Source organism: Saccostrea echinata, unplaced genomic scaffold (genome assembly GCF_033153115.1).
Source record: "Saccostrea echinata isolate AGI-Se365-2 ecotype Australia unplaced genomic scaffold, CSIRO_AGI_Sech_v1 ptg000005l, whole genome shotgun sequence".
NCBI classification, from domain to species: domain Eukaryota; kingdom Metazoa; phylum Mollusca; class Bivalvia; order Ostreida; family Ostreidae; genus Saccostrea; species Saccostrea echinata.
The window spans coordinates 4,540,639-4,561,127 of NW_026889754.1; the positions used below are offsets into that span (position 1 = coordinate 4,540,639).

The 20,489-nt window shown below is 30.8% G+C and overlaps 1 pseudogene; it reads right to left on the reverse strand.

Moving 5' to 3' along the window:
• Nucleotides 1-6,631: 6,631 nt before the first annotated feature.
• LOC133179779 (uncharacterized) lies at nucleotides 6,632-19,231 on the reverse strand (annotated as a pseudogene).
• Between the last annotated feature and the right edge of the window lie 1,258 nt (nucleotides 19,232-20,489).

Genomic DNA, 20,489 nt, shown 5'->3' on the forward strand with positions numbered 1-20,489 from the left:
TTGTGGGAATTTGCGGGGGGGGGGGGGTGCATACATATCAACCTCCAACTAATTTTTTCTGATCATTGAATGCAAAAAAGTGATAAAGTGCAAATTTTATTAGTCTTCTGTTTTTGTACTATTTGTTGTTAAATTTTACTGCCCCATCTTCCCTTAATTAAAACATTGCCAAGATAGCAATAGTGATGGCAATTTGCTAACATAGATACTTGATTTTAGGGATGTAAAAAAATTCCTTGTAAAACGTTGCTGAGTAGAAAATTTATTTTTAATTTATGCTAATAAGAACTGAAAGATTTTTTTTTTCACACAGGGTACTCAAATTTTAATTAGTATTAATAGGGATATGATTATGAATTATGGAGACTTTCTGAGATGGCAGTTTGCCTTGTAAATCATTTAATGATTGATTTTAGCATTTGAGATTGAAACACTCCTCCTAGAAATAATGTTCAAGAAATAAATATTATTGATGTTTTAAAAGTACAAACATGGTGTATACTGCAAAAAATGGTGAACTTGTTATGGAAATTGTTTTTGTTTTGTTTTGTTTTTTTCCCCAACTAGAGTAGATAGCTACAGTGTAATTACATAAAGGATAATTAATCTTAATGTTAAACAATAACAAAAGTATTTTACATAAATTTTTATTACTTAGCAAGAGGCCTAAATGCACATGTGTACCTATAATTCTAAAGAGCTACTTTAATTAACCAAATTTACCATTGATTGTGAATTGTGATGAAAAAAGGTGTATACTTGGAGATGATTTTAATTTCATCCCTATACCACATTCAACGTACTAGCTGTAGCAATAAAGAGCCGAGAATACTCCATGTTTTATCATTGTCATACATGTAGAATATCTCATTCTAGTATTTACTACATTGGTGGTGTTTTACAGTTAAAATGCATTTATTAGTGCACAACAGTGGACAACTTTCAAAGTATATGTCATTGTTGATTAATTTTATGTAATGCGTTTGCATTGTAAAATTTAGCTGATTTATTGTCCTTCGTGTTACTATGTTTAATGCTGATTCATTGTCCTTTGAGTTCCTGTGTTTAATTCATTGTCATTTTACGTGTTACTTCTTTTAATTATGAAACTATACATTTCAACTTGATGTGGGGAACTAATTAATTGTATGTGCAGTTCCTTTTTATGTCTCATACCAAATATGTATGTTTCTTCTTTTTATTTGTGTTTGTTTGCTATATATGTATATGTAAATTTTAATTGTGCTATAAGTGTTATGTTACCAGTTTGTTAAAGAGCTTTAAGCTATTGTTTTTTTGTAAAATGTATATAATTTGACTATAAATAAAATTTACTACTACTACAAATATTGGTCATTCTTGTTAAACTGAAGTCAGTAAATATTGTTTTAAACATAACCTTATTTACTTGCTTTAATTTTTATGGCAAAGAGATGTTGATCTTGAACATAGATCTTTTACTTCATAAAAAAAAATATGGAAATGGATGAAGAAAACCATTAATTCTACACTAGTTTTGAAATACCCTGTTGCTGAACATTTATTATTTTGGGTGAAATAAGTCCTGGTATTGAGAGAGAAAGGGATCTTTTCTATTTATTCTGTATCATTACGTTTTCATAGTCAATCATGCTAAATGACTTCAGACTCCCATTCCTTTGCAAAACCCCAGAAATATGGCTCAATAATTGAAATAAAATCTTTGTTCTCTGATGAGTTAAAAGATTTCCCTTGTTATGCATGGAAATAAGTATAAAGCAGATATTTCTTTAAAATAAATCATTTGGGGAAAAAAAGAAAAAAAATGTAACAGCACATACTCTTCCAATTTTTTGGACTTCACTGACTTATTTCAACCGTTCAATGGGCATTACAGGTAATTAAAATGTTCATTCTTAACCACCATTGTTAATTTGCTTTTTTTTTTATCTTTATGCGGCTGCATTGCTCTTTTCGTGCAAATTAAGTTCATGGGCATGATTTTCTGAACTATGTAGTGCAAAAAGTTCATTTTAGCCGCATTTGGTCAATGTTTTATTTTTATGCGGCTTAATATGCTCGTTTCCTGCTATTCATGGAACATGAGTATAACAGTCTCAATTATTTTATGAAAAAGTTTATTTTAAGCGGCATAAGGCCAATATTTTATTTTAATGGGACTGTTTTGCTCATTTCATGCTATTCATGGGCAATGGCATACTATTCACAAATATTTTTTTTAAAAACTGTTCATTTTCATCCGCACTTTGTCCAAATATAAAGTAAATGCGGCGGAATTTGCGTATTTTATGAAAATAATGTTTATATGCAGAATGTACTAAAATATTTTGTGAAAAAGTTTATTTTCAACCGCAATAGGCAAAAATTTTACTTTTATGCGGCTGCATTTGCTGAATTCATGCCAATTAGGGTTCATGGGCGTGATATTCCAACTGTTTTATGAAAAAGATCAATTTCAGCCGCATGTGACCAAAATTTTATATTTATGCGGCTGCATTTGCTTATTTCGTGTTATTCATGGTACAATGGCATAATATTCACAACTATTTCACACAAATGTTCATTTCCATCCGCACAAAGTACAATATATATCAAATGCGGTGAAATTTGTGTATTTTGTGAAAATAATGTTTATGTGCATAATACTCTTAACTATATTTTGTGAAAAAGTTTATTTTCAACCGCAATAGGCCAAAATTTTACTTTTATGCGGCTGCATTTGCTTAATTCATGCCAATTAGGGTTCATGGGCATGATATTCCAACTGTTTTATGAAAAAGATCAATTTCAGCCGCATGTGACCAAAATTTTATATTTATGCGGCTGCATTTGCTTATTTCGTGTTATTCATGGTACAATGGCATAATATTCACAACTATTTCACACAAATGTTCATTTCCATCCGCACAAAGTACAATATATATCAAATGCGGTGAAATTTGTGTATTTTGTGAAAATAATGTTTATGTGCATAATATTCTTAACTATATTTCGTGGAAAAGTTTATTTTCAACCGCAATAGGCCAATATTTCACTTTTATGCGGCTGCATTTGCTTAATTCATGCCAATTAGGGTTCATGGGCATGATATTCCTACTGTTTTATGAAAAAGATCAATTTTCAGCCGCATGTGACCAAAATTTTATATTTATGCGGCTGCATTTGCTTATTTCGTGTTATTCATGGTACAATGGCATAATATTCACAACTATTTCACACAAATGTTCATTTCCATCCGCACAAAGTACAAATATATATCAAATGCTGCGAAATTTGTGTATTTTGTGAAAATAATGTTTATGTGCATAATACTCTTAACTATATTTTGTGAAAAAGTTTATTTTCAACCGCAATAGGCCAAAATTTTACTTTTATGCGGCTGCATTTGCTTAATTCATGCCAATTAGGGTTCATGGGCATGATATTCCAACTGTTTTATGAAAAAGATCAATTTCAGCCGCATGTGACCAAAATTTTATATTTATGCGGCTGCATTTGCTTATTTCGTGTTATTCATGGTACAATGGCATAATATTCACAACTATTTCACACAAATGTTCATTTTCATCCGCACACAGTACAAATATATATTATATTATTTTTTATTAGTTGGAGCTGTTGCTTTCATATTTTACATATTTATTCCTTGTGACAAGGCCTTTTTTTGAGTTTTACCTACTTTTGCAAGAATTTGCCAAACTTTAACCTTGGCCATAACTTTTGAACAGTTAGTGCTAGGGCTTTCATACTGGACCTTTTATACTTCACATGTGTAGTTATTGTGACAAGACCTTTCCATGGAAAATTTTGACCTTTAGTTCGACCCTCTTTTATAAAACTTTTAATCTTGAGCCTTCATATTTCACATGTGTGTTCCTTATGATATGGCCTTCCTTTGTACACCAACTTTGACCTTTGGCATACTTTTGAAAACTTTAACCTTGGCCATAAATTTTGAGCAGTTGGTGCTAGGGATATTATATTTCTCATGTATATTTTTAATGACAAAGCCTTCTCCTGGGTACCTTTAATTTGATCCTTGGACCTTTGACCTTGGCAATTGATCTGCATTTAAAAAAAAAAAAAACTTTAATCTTGTCTAAAACTTTTTAATGGTCAGTGCTTGGGTTTTCTTATTTCACAGTTATCTTTATTGAGACAAGTCCTTTCTTTGGGTAACAACAATTTTCTTGACCTTGGAGTTGACTTGCATTTGAGAAACTTTTACCTTCGCCAAAAGCTGCCATACGAGGGCATCATTAATTACTGGACACTGTAATAATATTTATTTTGCTTTTGGATATATATATATTTATATTTACAAAACAAATCAACCACACATTAAACTTCAAATCAGTAAACAATGAGAGTACTGATTATTAATAATAAAACAAATATTCATAAGAATGACCGTGTAATGGAGTATTTAAACCACAACAATTCAAAAGTTTCAATTTATGTCTACAATATTCAAAATATTAAATTAATATCTAATTTTCTAACCACTCTATGTATTTCCACTGAAAGGTCAAAATTGTTCATTAGTGGCAGTTTCTGAACATTATATCAATTTAATTCTGAACAAATCAAAAAGGTGAAGTGAAAAGTAGGCCTATAACCTACTGCAATCTAAAACTTTTTAAAATAGTCTAATAACATCCTCTTTTCCTTCCCAGTGGCAAATGGTATAATAACATTAATTTTCATGTTCAAGTTCAATTTATTCTCTCAAACCAATTATTGGTACATGAGGTTCTATGTACAATATATACAAAAAAATATACAAGATACAGGTGAAATGACGGAAACACATGTCAATATTGCAATTGATGTTGAATAATGGCTTAGATTAATCATTAACCAATCAGTGTACATGAATGAATCTAACATACGTAAGCCTCCACAGAAGTTTTGTTTAAATACCTTTTAAATATTTAAAAAAGATACAAAATCTATTGATGAAATGCAATTCTTTTTAGTATTTGAAAGCCAAAGAATGTGGAAATATTACAGGATGAATATGAAACAAAAACTATCATTTAATGCTGAACATTTATGAAAAGAAAGAAAAATTAACTTTTCAAGGGCAATAAATTTTCAAAAAATTGTATCATTGATAAAATGATGAAAATAGAACTTTAGTATAAAGACTCTAGCAAATGTGAACTCATTATATACCAAGACAAATATATATATATATATATATATATATATATATATATATATATATATATATATATATATATATATATATATATATATGAAAAAAAAAAACCCACATACAACTGGAAAATAGTGAACTATAAAACACTGTGCACTATGAGGCAAATAATTTCAACTTACATATGAAATTTAAATTTGGTGAACAAGTCATTTAAATTGATTTAAAAATAACATCCTTTTCTCCACACACAGCAAAAATAATTAAATAAATAAATAAATAAATAAATAAATAGAGGATATTCAATGTTTTGTAGATGAATATGGAATTTATTTCACGAGTGGGACAGGATTTTTTGATATTTTCACGAGTGCGAAGCACGAGTGAAAATATCAAAAAATCCTGTCTCACGAGTGAAATAAATTCCATATTCATCTACAAAACATTGAATTTTCTGTTTATTACATTTTCGTTGATTTTCCTTTTGCCTCTGTCTTCTCTTAACACAGTGTAATAGCTTGACGTCATAGTTGAGCGGTTGAGACGTCATAGCTTAGCAGTTGTGAGATTGAAAAACATTACTTAGCATGGATTTTAGCAACATATTTGGGAAGAAATGTGCAGTTTTAGCTCTACCAAGATGGTTAGTTACTATCTCTATCTTATGACAGGCCAGAAATTATTTTTTACTTACTTTGATATCCTTTCACACTGTGAGAGAATATCATTTTGGTATCCTTTCACGCTGTGAGAGAATATCACTTTTATTCAATTAATAAATCACAGTATTTCACTGTTGAAAATGTAATAAATATGTATATAAATTGTTTCAAAGTCTGGACAACAATATTTAGTAATTACAAAATTAGGGCAGAAAAATAAACAAACAAAAAAAAAAAACCTGGGAAAATGGTTCAATTAACGTGGAAGTAAAATTTGATCATTGCATTAGTAGAAAGACATAAACAAAGGTCCAGCTTCTTATCAACAAGCACACTAAAAAAAAGTCCAGTAAACAGCAGTTAATTACAAATATCCATTATAAAAAAAATGGCAATAACTTTCATTAAAATGATATAATGCCCAATTACATTTGGCTGCATGTGTATTCTTTTTAGCACCTTGGTGGAAAGAAACTTTAAGTAAAACACTAATTCATTTAAAACACTAAATGTCTTGCACATATATATATAAATATTTACATTTAGTATTTTTTCCTATGAACTCCATTGAAAATTTAAAACATTCAACCCCCTATAACACAGAAGAAACCTTGTCACAGGGAAGCAGAATACATATTAGTAACCACAAGCATTTCAGTACACCAGAACACCAAAACATATATTGTTTTGGCTCAATTCATTTAAGAAATGAATTTAATTTTTGAAGATTCATGAGGACATGAACTACGACGCTTCACGCCAGCATATTTCATGAAGTGCGTTAGCACTTCATGATAAATATGCCGGCATGAAGCGTTGTAGTTCATGTGCCTCATGAATCTTCAAAAATTAAATTCATTTCTTATATTTACATTATTTTTCCCACAATTTACGCAATTCAACTGTCATTTTTAAAGCAAAACAGTTTGCACTATAGTTTTGACGTCAAGTACGTTATTATGACGTAACAATGGAGATATTCATGCTCATCCATGGTAGTTCATGAGAAAATGAACAGTATTTGAATTTGCAAAGAATCTTAAGGAAAAATATTTGTAAATGTAAATATTAAACAATAAATACCTAATTCATTAAAAAAAAAACCTAATCTAATATTCCAAAAATATAACAACTGTACCAGGTACATGGAGAAAAAAAAAGAGACAGATAGACATCATGATTATGGTACACCCTCAAAATAACTTTGTGGAGTTGCTTATGGTTGGTTGAAATAACAATATTGATTTCATTCAGTGTCACTCTCATCAGATTCAGACAAGTCAGATACTTCACCAAATATACAATCTATATCAACAAAATCTGTCTGCAGAGGCATGTCAATGAAGGAATGAATTTGACTCTCAGCGCTTTTGGCAGAAAACTCAGACAATGATAATAAATATCTGATCCACAGTTCTTCTGCCTTCAGCTTAAACATCATAAGCATGTGTTTACGCCCAATTTGATATCTATCTTCTTGTTTAGATTCAACTATAAGATTTAATAATTTTTGGTTGGTATCATCAATATATTTAAGCAAAGCTTTAATTTCTGTATTTGTCATGTGTTCCTGTTCCATTGCATGTTGGTGGAGAGAGTAAGCCTGGCAAGCCTTAATTTTGCCAACATCTAGGATGGCTGTAATTTCCAAATCTTTGTAAATTGCAGCAGTTGGTATGCTGACTTCAGCAAAGGAAAAACTTTCACTGAAGTTGCTATTAAATTCTTTGAGACACTTCTTTATTCTCTCACTGTTGGAGGACAACTGCTTAGAAATTCTTTTTGTCATTTCTTGTCCATCTGTCCAAATTATAAAAGAACATTAGAAAATTAGAAGTTGCATTCATGCTCAATTGCATACACAAATTACTAAAATTATGTAAAACACTGAAATAATTACAAAAACAAATTAAGGAAAATCATCTTATTACGGTTTAAATGGTTGGGAGTCAAAACTCATTTTTACATATACATTAATTTTGAGATATTGATGTTAGAGATAAAGATGTTAAACTGTATTTAGCAATGAATAAAAGAAAGATAAACATTTTTTTTTTACCGAAATATTTCTTCAGCAAGGACAGAATGTACTGCCTTTCATTGGCAAACATTTGCAGTTTTTTAAGATGCCCATGTCTTAATTTATTTTTGCAGACTCAGAAAGTTCTTCTTTCCTGGCGTCCAAACTTTGAACATCTAATTGTAAAGTTTTCTTTGCTTTTTTCAATTCACTTTCTGTTCTGCAAAAGAATAAATAAAAAAATCTAAACATCAACAGTTTTAAAATTTATTACAAGCAAAAGATAAATCTTATCAACATGCTGTTTATTCTGCTATTTGGTGTCATAACAGTATTTCACTTGAGGTTCACGTCAAATCATGGCTGACGCAAAATAATTCCAGAATCTTCCCTTCCGATTCGGGCATTTTAACACGAGACTGGAGCTGAATTTTTTTATGAGATGAAAAACAATATGTAAACTTCCTGCATTGACTAGATTCATTATAATTTAGGGCGTGCTGATTTTTCTATATACTGTATTTGAGTGGGGAGTGATTAGGTCCTGGACTTGATTTTCAAGCACCTGCTTGACTTCGACCGAAACAAACTTGCGTGCCTTGCAGGATGCCTATGTATTTTTTGGTACTAAAATCTTTATAAAGAATTGTTTTACAAGATCTGACAAGGAAACTTCTCAAAAGTTTGTTTTCAATTAATACCACCTACTCAAATTTGCGCATTTTTGGTAAGAATATACAGCAAAATTTAATACTGTTGTGCAACCGTGTTCCTTTACTAGTCACTTTTGTTAAAATTCAGATCCTTTTCAAAAAGTATATATAGCTATGTTAAAAAAAAATGCAAAATTAAGCTTTAAAAGGGGTTATAAACGTCTTTTCTCAAACTTTACTAGTTAAACCTTGTTATCTCAACTTGCCATGATTCCGATCAAACTTTAAAATGTATTCCAAGAATTAGACAAAATGAAGTTAAAACATCAAGAAAAAGTGGTTGAACTTGAGACTGCCATTTCTCTGAAAATGATAATGTTTCTTTGATAACATGAAACTAAACCATAAAACTATTCAAATGGCCATGGACAGCAATTAAGTTATAAATTAAAATTACATTTTACTTAATTTTGAGAACAAGGGCACTGCAAAGCATAGCATCCCCTTGCAAGGAGCATTTCTATAAATTAAGGCAGCACTAAACATCAATCCAAATGCAAATTATGTCACTTCCATTTCCCACAAAGGATAAACTAACCCACATACATGCGTTACTACATTCCCTTCCAACTCCGTTGTAAGAGGCTAATAAGAGCACTGCTAAGTGGAACATCTTGCAAACAAGCACATTCCTTATATGTACAGTGCAATAATACAAATAGCATTGATCCTCATATAAATAATTAGTTTTATGACATGTAAGCTCATAGGTCCACTCAATAGAGTGTTGATAAGGTGAATTTAACAATTAATAAATATGAAAAATCTAACAGTAAAGAGGTTTTTTGTAACCATATGCAAGGGACATGGAGCAATTCTATGTAGTTTAATAAAGCTACTGCAAAACTATTGTTAATTTCCCCAATGCATACCAGAATAACCACTTTGTAGTAAACCAGCTGAAGAAAAAATCTTTTTAATTATATCAGCTAGAATTTAGGATTTCTATTAGGAGAAACATTTTCAATGAGTAACTGAATGAAAAAAGGTAGATGATCAGTATCCAAAAGACAGTCCAGTACTCAGTTACTTGTGGATATCACTAATACTTCCTCACAAACTTACTTTTGAATATGGCCTTTCAATAGTATTCTTTCATCCTCATCAAGGGAATCAGCCAACATTGTCCTGCAAATAATATAAATATCAAAATGTTTCATTTCAAAATATATCTGAAATGAATACATGCAGATGCAAAGAAAAATATATTTTATTAATTTCAAATACATTCGAACCTTGTTATAATATTATGAGAGATATCAAAGATTCATGATATCAGGGTTAAAATACTTAAAGAATAATTGATAAGGATTTCCAAATCACCTCCACATATCCAAGGTATTTAAGATATCAGTGTTTGAGATACCAAAGTTTAACTGTATATCTATAGCTTGTAAATAATTTCAATCCATTAATAACATTTAGTTCCCAATTAATCTTATACAATTTGTTAAAGATTATTCAACTTTAAAAAGTCTAAATAAATTCTTTAAACTACTAGCTACCACAAAACAATTATACTTTCCATTTGATTAACCAAAAAAAAAATATTATTATTTCTAGAAATAACCATTTGAAGTGTTTGAAGTAATTCTACTTACCTCTGTGTAACAATCTGATTGGAAAGCCAACAGTACCTCTCATCTGGTGTTAAGGTGACTGTAAGAAATTGACAACGAATATAGCATTAACTGGTTATACGAGTACATATGCAAAGTGTAAAAATACATGCATGCATGGTTCTAATGAGTCATGAAAAGACAAAAAAAAAAAAAAAAAAAGGATTTCATGATAATCAGGAAAATTCTGTTTCAAAGAAATAAATATGTTACATCTGTAAATAGCAATATACAATTTTACTCGATATAAAGAAAAAACAACTCTAAGCTCATTACTCAGTAGCATTCAATCTTACCGGAAACCTGTCTTCCACTTCTCGATAACTCTTTCCAGAGTAAAAACCATTCTGAGGAACTACCTTCAACAGATAAACATTTTTGATTTAGTGAAGTAAATTCATTGATAGCCTCTCCATGCTTCATCCTAATTATTTTTTTTACCTTATCAAATTTCATAAATTTATAGCATACCATCATGTTTGGCTTCAACAGCAGTGTACACATCTCTGGTTTCTTGTTGTATTTTTTTGGCTTTCACCAGCATGGCCTTCAATCGTTCGCCTTAAAGTTATTTCAAAATTCAAATTATAAAACAACAAATATCAGTGTATCAAATAATAAAAATATGTTTACTAATAAATAAATCATACAGGAATTCTATAAATCTAATAATCTACCTCCAAAAATGGATAAGTTAAAGATATTGTCATGTAAAAAGAAATGTACCCAATTTTTCTTTTATTCTATTAGAATAATGTTCAAGTGCATCCACAATCAAATGTTGTCTATTTGAAACAGTCATTTCTTTTGTGATGGAACTGAATTTTCTGAGGTAGGACCACAATCTCTCTACACCTTCTCCATCATTTAGTCCAGTTCCTTCAACAAACCTCTGCCCATATTCAAGCTGAAAAAAGTTTTGGATCAATATATTACATTTTATTTGGCAAAATTTACTTTTTGGCTATCAAAACAAAGACAAGTCTGGATATGAACATATTAAAATTAAATTGGGGATGATTCTAACTAGAAATTGTTATGCTGTAATCAATAGGGTCTGAATTTAAAGACAAAAAACTTAAAGAATTTAACATATTATCAACATATTTTGGAAATTGATATGCCAGTTAATTCACTTTGTTGACTGGTTTCCACTGTAGGGCATTCATCATCAAAACAATTAAGAAATTTAAGAATGAAAAAATTGCAGCTGACATTCTCACAAACAAGTTAAAAATAGGGTAGATTTTTACACTTGCAGATTTCATTTAAATCACATCAATAAATCTGTTTCACAATTTCAACTATTTCATTCACTCCAGTAATCACCTATGCCCCCTTAAACTTGCTATTTCCAATTTAAAAAAAAATAATGCCAATTCTCCCAAACACTTAATTCAAAAAATATTCTTTTACAATAAGATATTACACAATAATTGAGAACTAGATGTGTCGTAACACCATCAATGCCCCCGCAGGTAGCCAAAATTTCAAATGCCGTACTGATTGGAAATTGTGAATTTTTAAAGAAATATAAATTTTTTCTAAGTACAATGGGGATAACTGTCAAAAATCACCAGACCAGGACCAAATTCGAACTTGACCTGTATTTTCTGGTAAAATATCTTCACATTTAGGCAATTTCTACCTTATACATACATCCTTCCAAAAGTTAGTGAGGGGAAAGTGAGAATTTCCTATGTTTGGCTAAGTTCAAGAGGGATAACTCTGTCAAAAATCATCAGACCACGACCAAATTCAAACTTGACGCATTTCTATGATGTATCCATATGTCAAATTTGAATTGAATGTGTGCAACTGTTGCCAAGATAATGAACGGAAAGTCAATGATGACGGAATGACAGAACAGGTTAACACTATATGTTCCCGACCATTTTATGGGGGACGCATTAAAACTAAATGCCAAAGAATTCCAATGCCTTCACAGTGTGCTAAACGATTAAATTTAGGCAGCTGCATTTGAAAACAATCAGCATACTTTTATATTATAAATTTTAATAGAGCATACCTGGCATGCCATATTATGTGCATAACTGTGAAAAACTGGCACAACAAACTTGAAATATGCCTGTAGGTCTTTGTTTTCTTTCTGTTTGACAAAAAAATGAAGTAACAATAAATAAAAACAGAGTTTTAATGAGACAGTTAGGTCAAAAATATTTCTAAATCTATATACTGATTTTTATTATTTATACCTGCAAGTGTCTCTTTAGGCTACATGCTATGTCATACATAATAGTTCCTGGTCTTTCATCCTGCTCAGAATTGTCAACCAAGTGTTGTAGGAGGTGCACTGAATATGCCAATCTGAATAAATTCAGTAGAATCTAATCATACTGTAACTTGTAGTACATTATTCAAATGAAATTTCATGACTTGTCAACAATTATTTACATATGTACACATTTAGTATTTTAAAGAACTGACAAATTTTCAAAAAAAAAAAGAAAAAAAAAAGGAACTAGTCTTTTTTCAATCACTGAACAAAGAACATCATGTACTACCTCAATATATAACCATACTTTTCCTATTTCCATTAATTGTTGCAGACTATAAAGTATATGATCTCATATCAATACACTCAAATATATGAAGTCCGTTTTTTTTTTAAATTAATTACCTTTCACCATGTTTCAGATTTAAAAAAATCTGTGGGATATCATGTTGGCACACAGAACCAAATAAACCAGTGATATCTAATTTATCAGTCTTCTTTTTAGAACGGATGATATTTCCTGCTTGAAAATCTGAGCAATTCTGAAACATAACAAGAACACATTAAAAAAAGTTGCTGCATTTTCATTCTAACTGCATACCTGAAACACTCTTTATGTCTAACAATGATGCAAGCTGTGTATATGATGTAAGATTGGAAATCACATGACAAAAACAATCCAGACTTTTGATAGCAACATAGCTAGCCAAGGGTTTGTGAGCAAAGTAGCAGATTAGAAACCCTTGGCTAATAAAGATGTTGCAATGCATTATATGCATGATATTTCCTGCATACAATAGCCAGCAAGTTACATGTATTCATACTATGAAATTGAATAAAACTGACAATTACGATTTTATATGCATCACTATGAATTTGGTAATACTGATTCAAGAACAATAAAGATTGATATCACTAATACTAAATCACAGTTTTCTATAAATATGTATGTCATATTTTTTGGGACAGATATGCCATTTCAGAAACCCAAAATATAAACATTTATCTTAATATAACAATCAAATCAACAACATTCCTCTATAAACTCATTTACTTTTTTTGCCTTTTCTAATTATGCTAATTAATTGATACAGCCTTATGTGAACCTTCTTCAATAAAATAAAACACTTACAATACTTTGCTTTTTGGTATCTAGACCATAAGTTGACACAAATGCGTCAACTTTGTCTTGGTCCATGAAAAATCTTTCTTTTCTTCTGGGCATGCCACTTCCCTCTCCTGATGATTTCTTATGTACAAGACCAAAGTTACCATCCAAGGAAAGTATTTTAGTTACTTCACTCTGAAAATTTATATTGTTAATATAAATACACCTTTTCATTATACTTACATTTTTTCCCCAAAGATCTGTTTAGATATATTTACATTTCCAAATATTTATCCTTAAGTTTCTTTGCAAATTAGGAGATTGTTCATTTTCCCATGAACTACTGTGGATGAGCATGAATATCTCCAATGTTACATCATAATACCATACTTGATGTCAAAACTATAGTGCAAACTGTTTGGCTTTAAAAATGACAGTTGAATGGCATAATTTGTGGCAACTCATCAGAAAAATAATGTAAATATAAGAAATGAATTTGATTTTTGAAAATTCATGAGGTACATGAACTACAACACTTTACGCCAGCATATTTATCACGAAGCGCTAATGCGCTTTATGAACTATGCCAGCATAAAGTGTTGGCGTCATAATTCATGTCCTCATAAATCTTTAAAAATTAAATTCATTTCTTAAATAAAGACAATTTATGATACTCTTAGACCTAGATAGCTCATCATAAAAAAATGATTGCATTACAACATGTAAAATTTTAATTTGTATAGTGAAACTTACATTATCAAAACTGACAAGTGCCAGACTGATTGAAACAGATGGATTAGAGGGTCCAGTGGCTGATTTACTGAGAATTTAGTGTTTAGTGATTTATCATTAGAGATGCCCGATATTGAAATTTGCAGACTGGAAGTATACCATACTTCAGCATAAATTTTATGTAAAATTTTAGCCAATGTTAAATACACAATGCACACAAAAATCTTCATATCAAAACAGTGTTTCACACCTCTAACATGTGGACAATTAATTCACTCCTCTGTCCACTGACAGTTATACAGTGAACGCTGCATTTCATTTCCGGAATTTTGCATAGCATTGCTGACATTTATTTTTTTCATTTCTGGGATTTTTGCAGGGTTTGCGAAAGTTCACAACACTTACATGTGCCTCAGGAAAAAAAATCTTATTTTCCCTTTATTAATAGCTATGCAAAACTCATTATTTAGATTTTAATGATTTATTCATCATCTATTCTTAAATATTTTTTTGTAAGTAAAATCTTCAATCCTGCTTTCATTTCCGAAAAGTACTACATGAAAAATGTTGGAGATGAAAACTTTAAAATGTCGGAAATGAAAAGTTGAAATTTTTAAAAAAAATTCCAGAAATGAAATGCAGCCGCAGTGAAACTTGTAAAACCTGGATGCTGTATACTCTGAAATCTTGCAAATACAAAAATGTGAATACATTCACATTTTTCTTCTAATAATCTTTGTTAAAATAAGCAATGAGTAAATTTCACTTTTCAAGTGTAGATCTTATGCAAATATCTTACATGATCGAAGAAAAACTTGTTTACCCATACTAAAAAAGTCAAGATACTATATTTCAAACAATTTTCATCAATATACATGAAATATATACCCATATCTCCCATTGAAGTTACTGTTAGATATTTCAGTTTACTTAAAAAAAAAAAAAGAAAAGGCTCAATCTGATATTGGAAAAGAAGTAACAGGTATCAAGATTCACTTTTATCATTTTTACACACATACCTCACTACAGATAGGGCATTCATTGGTACTTTCAATATGGTTCTCTTCATACATCTCTCTATTGTTAAACTGAGATCTATGGAAACGATATTCATTGAAAGAATCCCCAACAAGACTTCTGTATATATCTTTCACCTGTAGGTACAGAAACAAAATATTTAAGCTTTTTGCAATAAAAATATACATTTCAAGAGATAACTGGTTTTATTGATGCTGAAAATACTGTTCTTCAATAAACTGCTGCTTGATAAACTACAGTAAAACACGCTTATAGTGAACACGCTTATAATGAATTGAAACTTATAGCAAAGTGATTTTCATTTCCCATCAGACTTTAAAATATATTGTAAACTTAACAGATAAAACGAATTAGGCTTATGGCGAAGCAAAACCGCCTGTCCCTGGCACTTCGTTATAAGCATGTTTTACTGTACTACAAAGGCAAAGATATATAGCACATCCATATATAATGTAAAATTGATGAATTTCACGGGGATTTATTTATTATAGTTTTCATGACATGAAGAGACTCAAGAATTCATAAATGTACCCCCCCCCAAAAAAAAATATTGAATTTCAATATTGCAGCATTAAAATAATGTTTCCTCTTTAATCACAAAATAAAATCTCTTTGAACAAGTAATGACTTTTCCTAACCATAAAATTTTATCCCATGAAAATTAGTGATTTAACAGTATACAATTTAATTGTATTCCAATTATATTTTGTTGTATTTAAATGTCAATTTACTCAGATGTCATTCAGTTTCTGTCATCTTGATATAAATATTATTTCAGAATTTAATCATCATGCTAAAATAAAATTTATATGAATTGAACGATTCCCTTCAGGTCAAGTTTCTTTGATTAAATATGACTCAAAAGTATATTCTTCAGTCTAATTTGAATTGCCTACTGTGACCTTTACCTTTAATGAAGATTTTAAACTCAACAAGGCAGTGCATGCATCTCATTGTGACATGTCCTTTGAATAAGATAAAGATGTGAATTAAGATATAGATCCGATTGGTTGTCTGAAACTTTTACTCCTCTCAAAAACTTCCCTAAGCCCACACTGATGCTGGCATAAAAAGCTCTTTCAAGTGTTATACCGGTAATTATTTCTTTTCTTTTCTTTTTTTAAACAAATTTCACTTCCCTCTTTTATCAATATTGCAATAAATAATGATACAAAGAAGACAACTGAGCAACATAATCATTACTACAATGCATCTCCTATCAGTCCTCTCTTAAATAGGATCTTCTATAAAGCAGTTGAGGTAAAGTTAATATATATATAATATATGTATATATATATATAGAGAGAGAGAGAGAGAGAGAGAGAGATATGTATATATAACAATAACAATTACCTCATCAGGTCGCACCATAACAGGAAATCCATTTTGAGATTGAATGATGGCATCACAGAAGGATTTTAAAGATAAATGCCCCTCAAGCTGAAGGACCACAGCCAATTCCATCAATATAAGATCAAATGCAACACGGGGAGTTTCAGGAGAATAATGGCCAAAGTCTGTACCTGACCAAAGTGATAGACTCCTTCTCACACTTGCAAAATTGCATATTTATCTTATGCTGATGTCCTGAAATTCAATTAGAACCGATATAAATGTTATTTTCAGGGTTATTCTTTTTTTTTTTTAATAAATGCTTGAATAATTTCATATTGTTTACAAATTTGCCAAGGAAAACTGTTAATGAGAGTGAAATTCATTATAACAAATAAACTATATACATATGGAGGCTCAAGAACCTAAAATACTACCATTTGTGTCTGCATGTTTTTCAAATTTCTTAATCTTGATGACTTTTACTTTTAAAACATTGGTACATAATGTTTCATATAAGATCTTTGATTTAAATTTTGAACCCTTCTTTTGTGGCCCTTTCCTAGCTCTGAGGGTCAAGACATATCAAATAAACTTTAATCTGCAGTAGATGGGGATGCTAACATACAATAACACTTATAAATTTCATTTGAGACAGAATACACTTAACTTGCTAAAAGATTTAAGCTTTATTTATATGCAAATATTTGTACAAACTATTCTATGCCTGTCCTAGCCCAAGGAGTCATGACTTGATCAAAATTTAATTTTTTGTTAGGGTCTGGAACTAACCCTCATTCACTGTAATGAACTACAGGTAATGTTAGCAAGTTCACAAAGTAATGCCCCCTGGTGCAATATTTTTAAAATGCCTATTTGTAATCAATTTTTGCAAGTGTGTCCTTGATCTTGCCAAATTGTCCTTGATTAAAAAAACAAAAAAGGACATGATTTTAGGTTTCAAGTATTCGTTGAGTGAAAGATGGACATCCAATTTTTTTCCGTTAGAAAATACACACATCATAAATTTTACAATTATTCTTCCAGTGACCTTGAACTTGCCAGAATGAACTTGGAGCAAGATCAAGACACAACTGCAGGCATAAAAAAAATCTTTGTACCATGTATAAGGTTTCAGTGAATCTACATTACAAAGTACAGCTTGGAAAAGATTGCATAGACAGACAGATGGCCAAGGTGATTACTATATCCCCACCCACCCACCTTTATTTGAGGGGGGGGGGGGTATAAACAGCTTAAAGAAGGGACATTTAGCTCTCTAAAACCAATTCCCATTTACTCAGGAAACGATTCAATTTTGTACAAAATTTTAACATCTCACAATCGTTAATGTTAATTTAATACATTTGAGGTGTGTGCGTTTCTTTTTTTTCTTTTTTTTTTTTACTTGACAAAAGTACTTCCCCTTAATCTGTAGTGGGCATTTAAAAACAAAAAAAAATATGCTTTTTCAGTCTTTCTTACATTCAACTGCAAAAAATAAGAAAAAAATTAAAAAATTTAAAAAAACATTTGGAGACATAGATTATAAACTACAACAAGAGGCCCATGGGCCACAGCGCTCACCTGAGTAGTTTTTTTCCCTGCTGTTATTCACCTGATTTCCCCCCTTTTAATACCCTTTGTGGCCCCGCCCTACCCCAAGGGGTCATGATTTGAATAATTTAGAATCTACACAACCCCAGTATGCTTCCACTTAAGTTTCAGCTTTTCTGGCCCAGTGGTTCTTAAGAAGATTTTTTAATGACCCCACCCTATTTTTGTTTTTTCTTGATTATCTCACCTTGTTAGGGGGCTTGGCCCTTTATTTTAACAATTTAAACTTCCCTTCGCACAAGGATGTTTTGTAATAATTTTGGTTAAAACTGGCCCAGTGGTTCTTGAGAAGAAGTTGAAAATGTGAAAAGTTTACAGACGGACGGACGGACAACGGGTGATCAGAAAAGCTCACTTGAGCTTTCAGCTCAGGTGAGCTAACAATTAGAAATGTGGTTACCTGATAGGCTTATCACAGCAAGGATTTTGGTGTAGGTGGTGGGACATTCCTTATGATCTTCCCTTCCAATGCATGTTTCTGATGAATTCTCATATGGGACATACATATCATTCTTAAAAAGACAAAGGAAATTTAAAAAATGCATATAAACCAGAAGGGATATTTATAAACTTTAATTTTGTAATTTTTGTATTAAATTAACGTTCATTTTAAGGAAGTTCATATAATTGTGAAAAAAAAAAATTAAAAAAAAAAGTAAATAAGGCCAAAAATTTGTTTGTTTGCCCTCTCCCAACCGAGGATAAAAAAAAATGGGTAGGTAGGTAGGGGCAAATATTCTTTTAGTCAAAAACACCTGCAAATGTGAAGTTAAAATAGTTATTAATGAATAAAGAAAAATTTGTTTCCTGGAGGTCAAAAATTTTTTGAATCAGGCTGTTTTTAGTCAGTCGGTCGGAAGAGGGCAAACAAACAATTCTTTTTAAAGATGACCAGCTGATTATTATTTACTTTCCAAACACATGGCTTGTGAAAAAGCACATACTACACTGTGGAGTTTTGTGCAGCATGTTTCACAATAGTATGCTGTTGGACCACAGTCTGGACAGTACCGGTAGATAATATGCATCGTCTCCTTGCCACAAAAACAACATTCCCATGTTGATGGGCACATTTCCTCAATTCTAGCCCTTAGCATTGAAGGCTGTACTGTTTCCCATCCTTCTCGTTCTTTAGTTTTTCTGGATACACAAGTCCTTACATCTATTTTTCAAAATAAAATTAATAAAATATTCTAAAGTTTGTAATAGATAACAAATTGGTTCACATGCTTAACTCTGATAACTTTGTTGCTTTTCCTTTCTTATTATTTTTTTACTAAGAGATTAGACGGTCTTGGAGGACCCATGATAGACAAATGAGCAACAGATTTAAAGTAAACCAGAGAACTGTAATCCCTAAATCTCAATTGAGTCTGACACCTTGGTCCTGATGTTTGTCAGGAAAGGTTTCACAATTGTTTCCCACTTTATTCCCATGAAAAATTTTGACCTCATATTGTTGACCCACCCTTCACCCAAGAGGTCTTGGCTTAAGTGGTCTGAATCCACATAAGATGGGGATGCTTCAGTATCAACATGAAAAACATTGGTCTTGATTTTTATAGAGGAATTTAGACAGTTCATAATCATTATATACATGTATTACCATGAAAAACTTGATTCTCATTCTGGAAGTAAAAAAGAAATGTGGTGGTTATATTTAAAGTCCTTATTGCTATGAGGATGCATGTAAAATTAATTCATACAATTACCTTCCTGAACAACTGAAGTTGATGGCTGATCCAACAGTTCCTCTGTGGCAATTTTCTTTGGTTTCTTGGAACCTGAAAATTTTGGCTCAGACTTCACAAATTCAATTTCTTTTCCCTCTTCCTTGTATTTAATTACTTTAATTTTTTGTGAAAATTTTTACTTCTAAGTGGCATCTTTGCTTTTAAGTGGCATATCTGAACAATAAAAATGAAAAATACCAAGTTGAACATGTAATTCTGGACATAATACACTCAATATTGACAAAAGCTTATCAACATATGACAATGATTTCAAATAATTATTTGACCTTGACATAGCCACTGCTTCACTATCTGATCCTCAGAATGTAACCAAGCTGTAAAGAATGTTAATATGTAAATGTTAACATAAATCAAAAAAAAAAAAAATTATGTCTAAATAATACCTTATCTTAAAATATGGGATCTAGCTATCAATACATAATAGTGATGAACATGGGCATAAGAAAGGGGGGAGGGGGCTGTGTCCCCCCAACAATTTTTTTTTTTTTGCGGACATA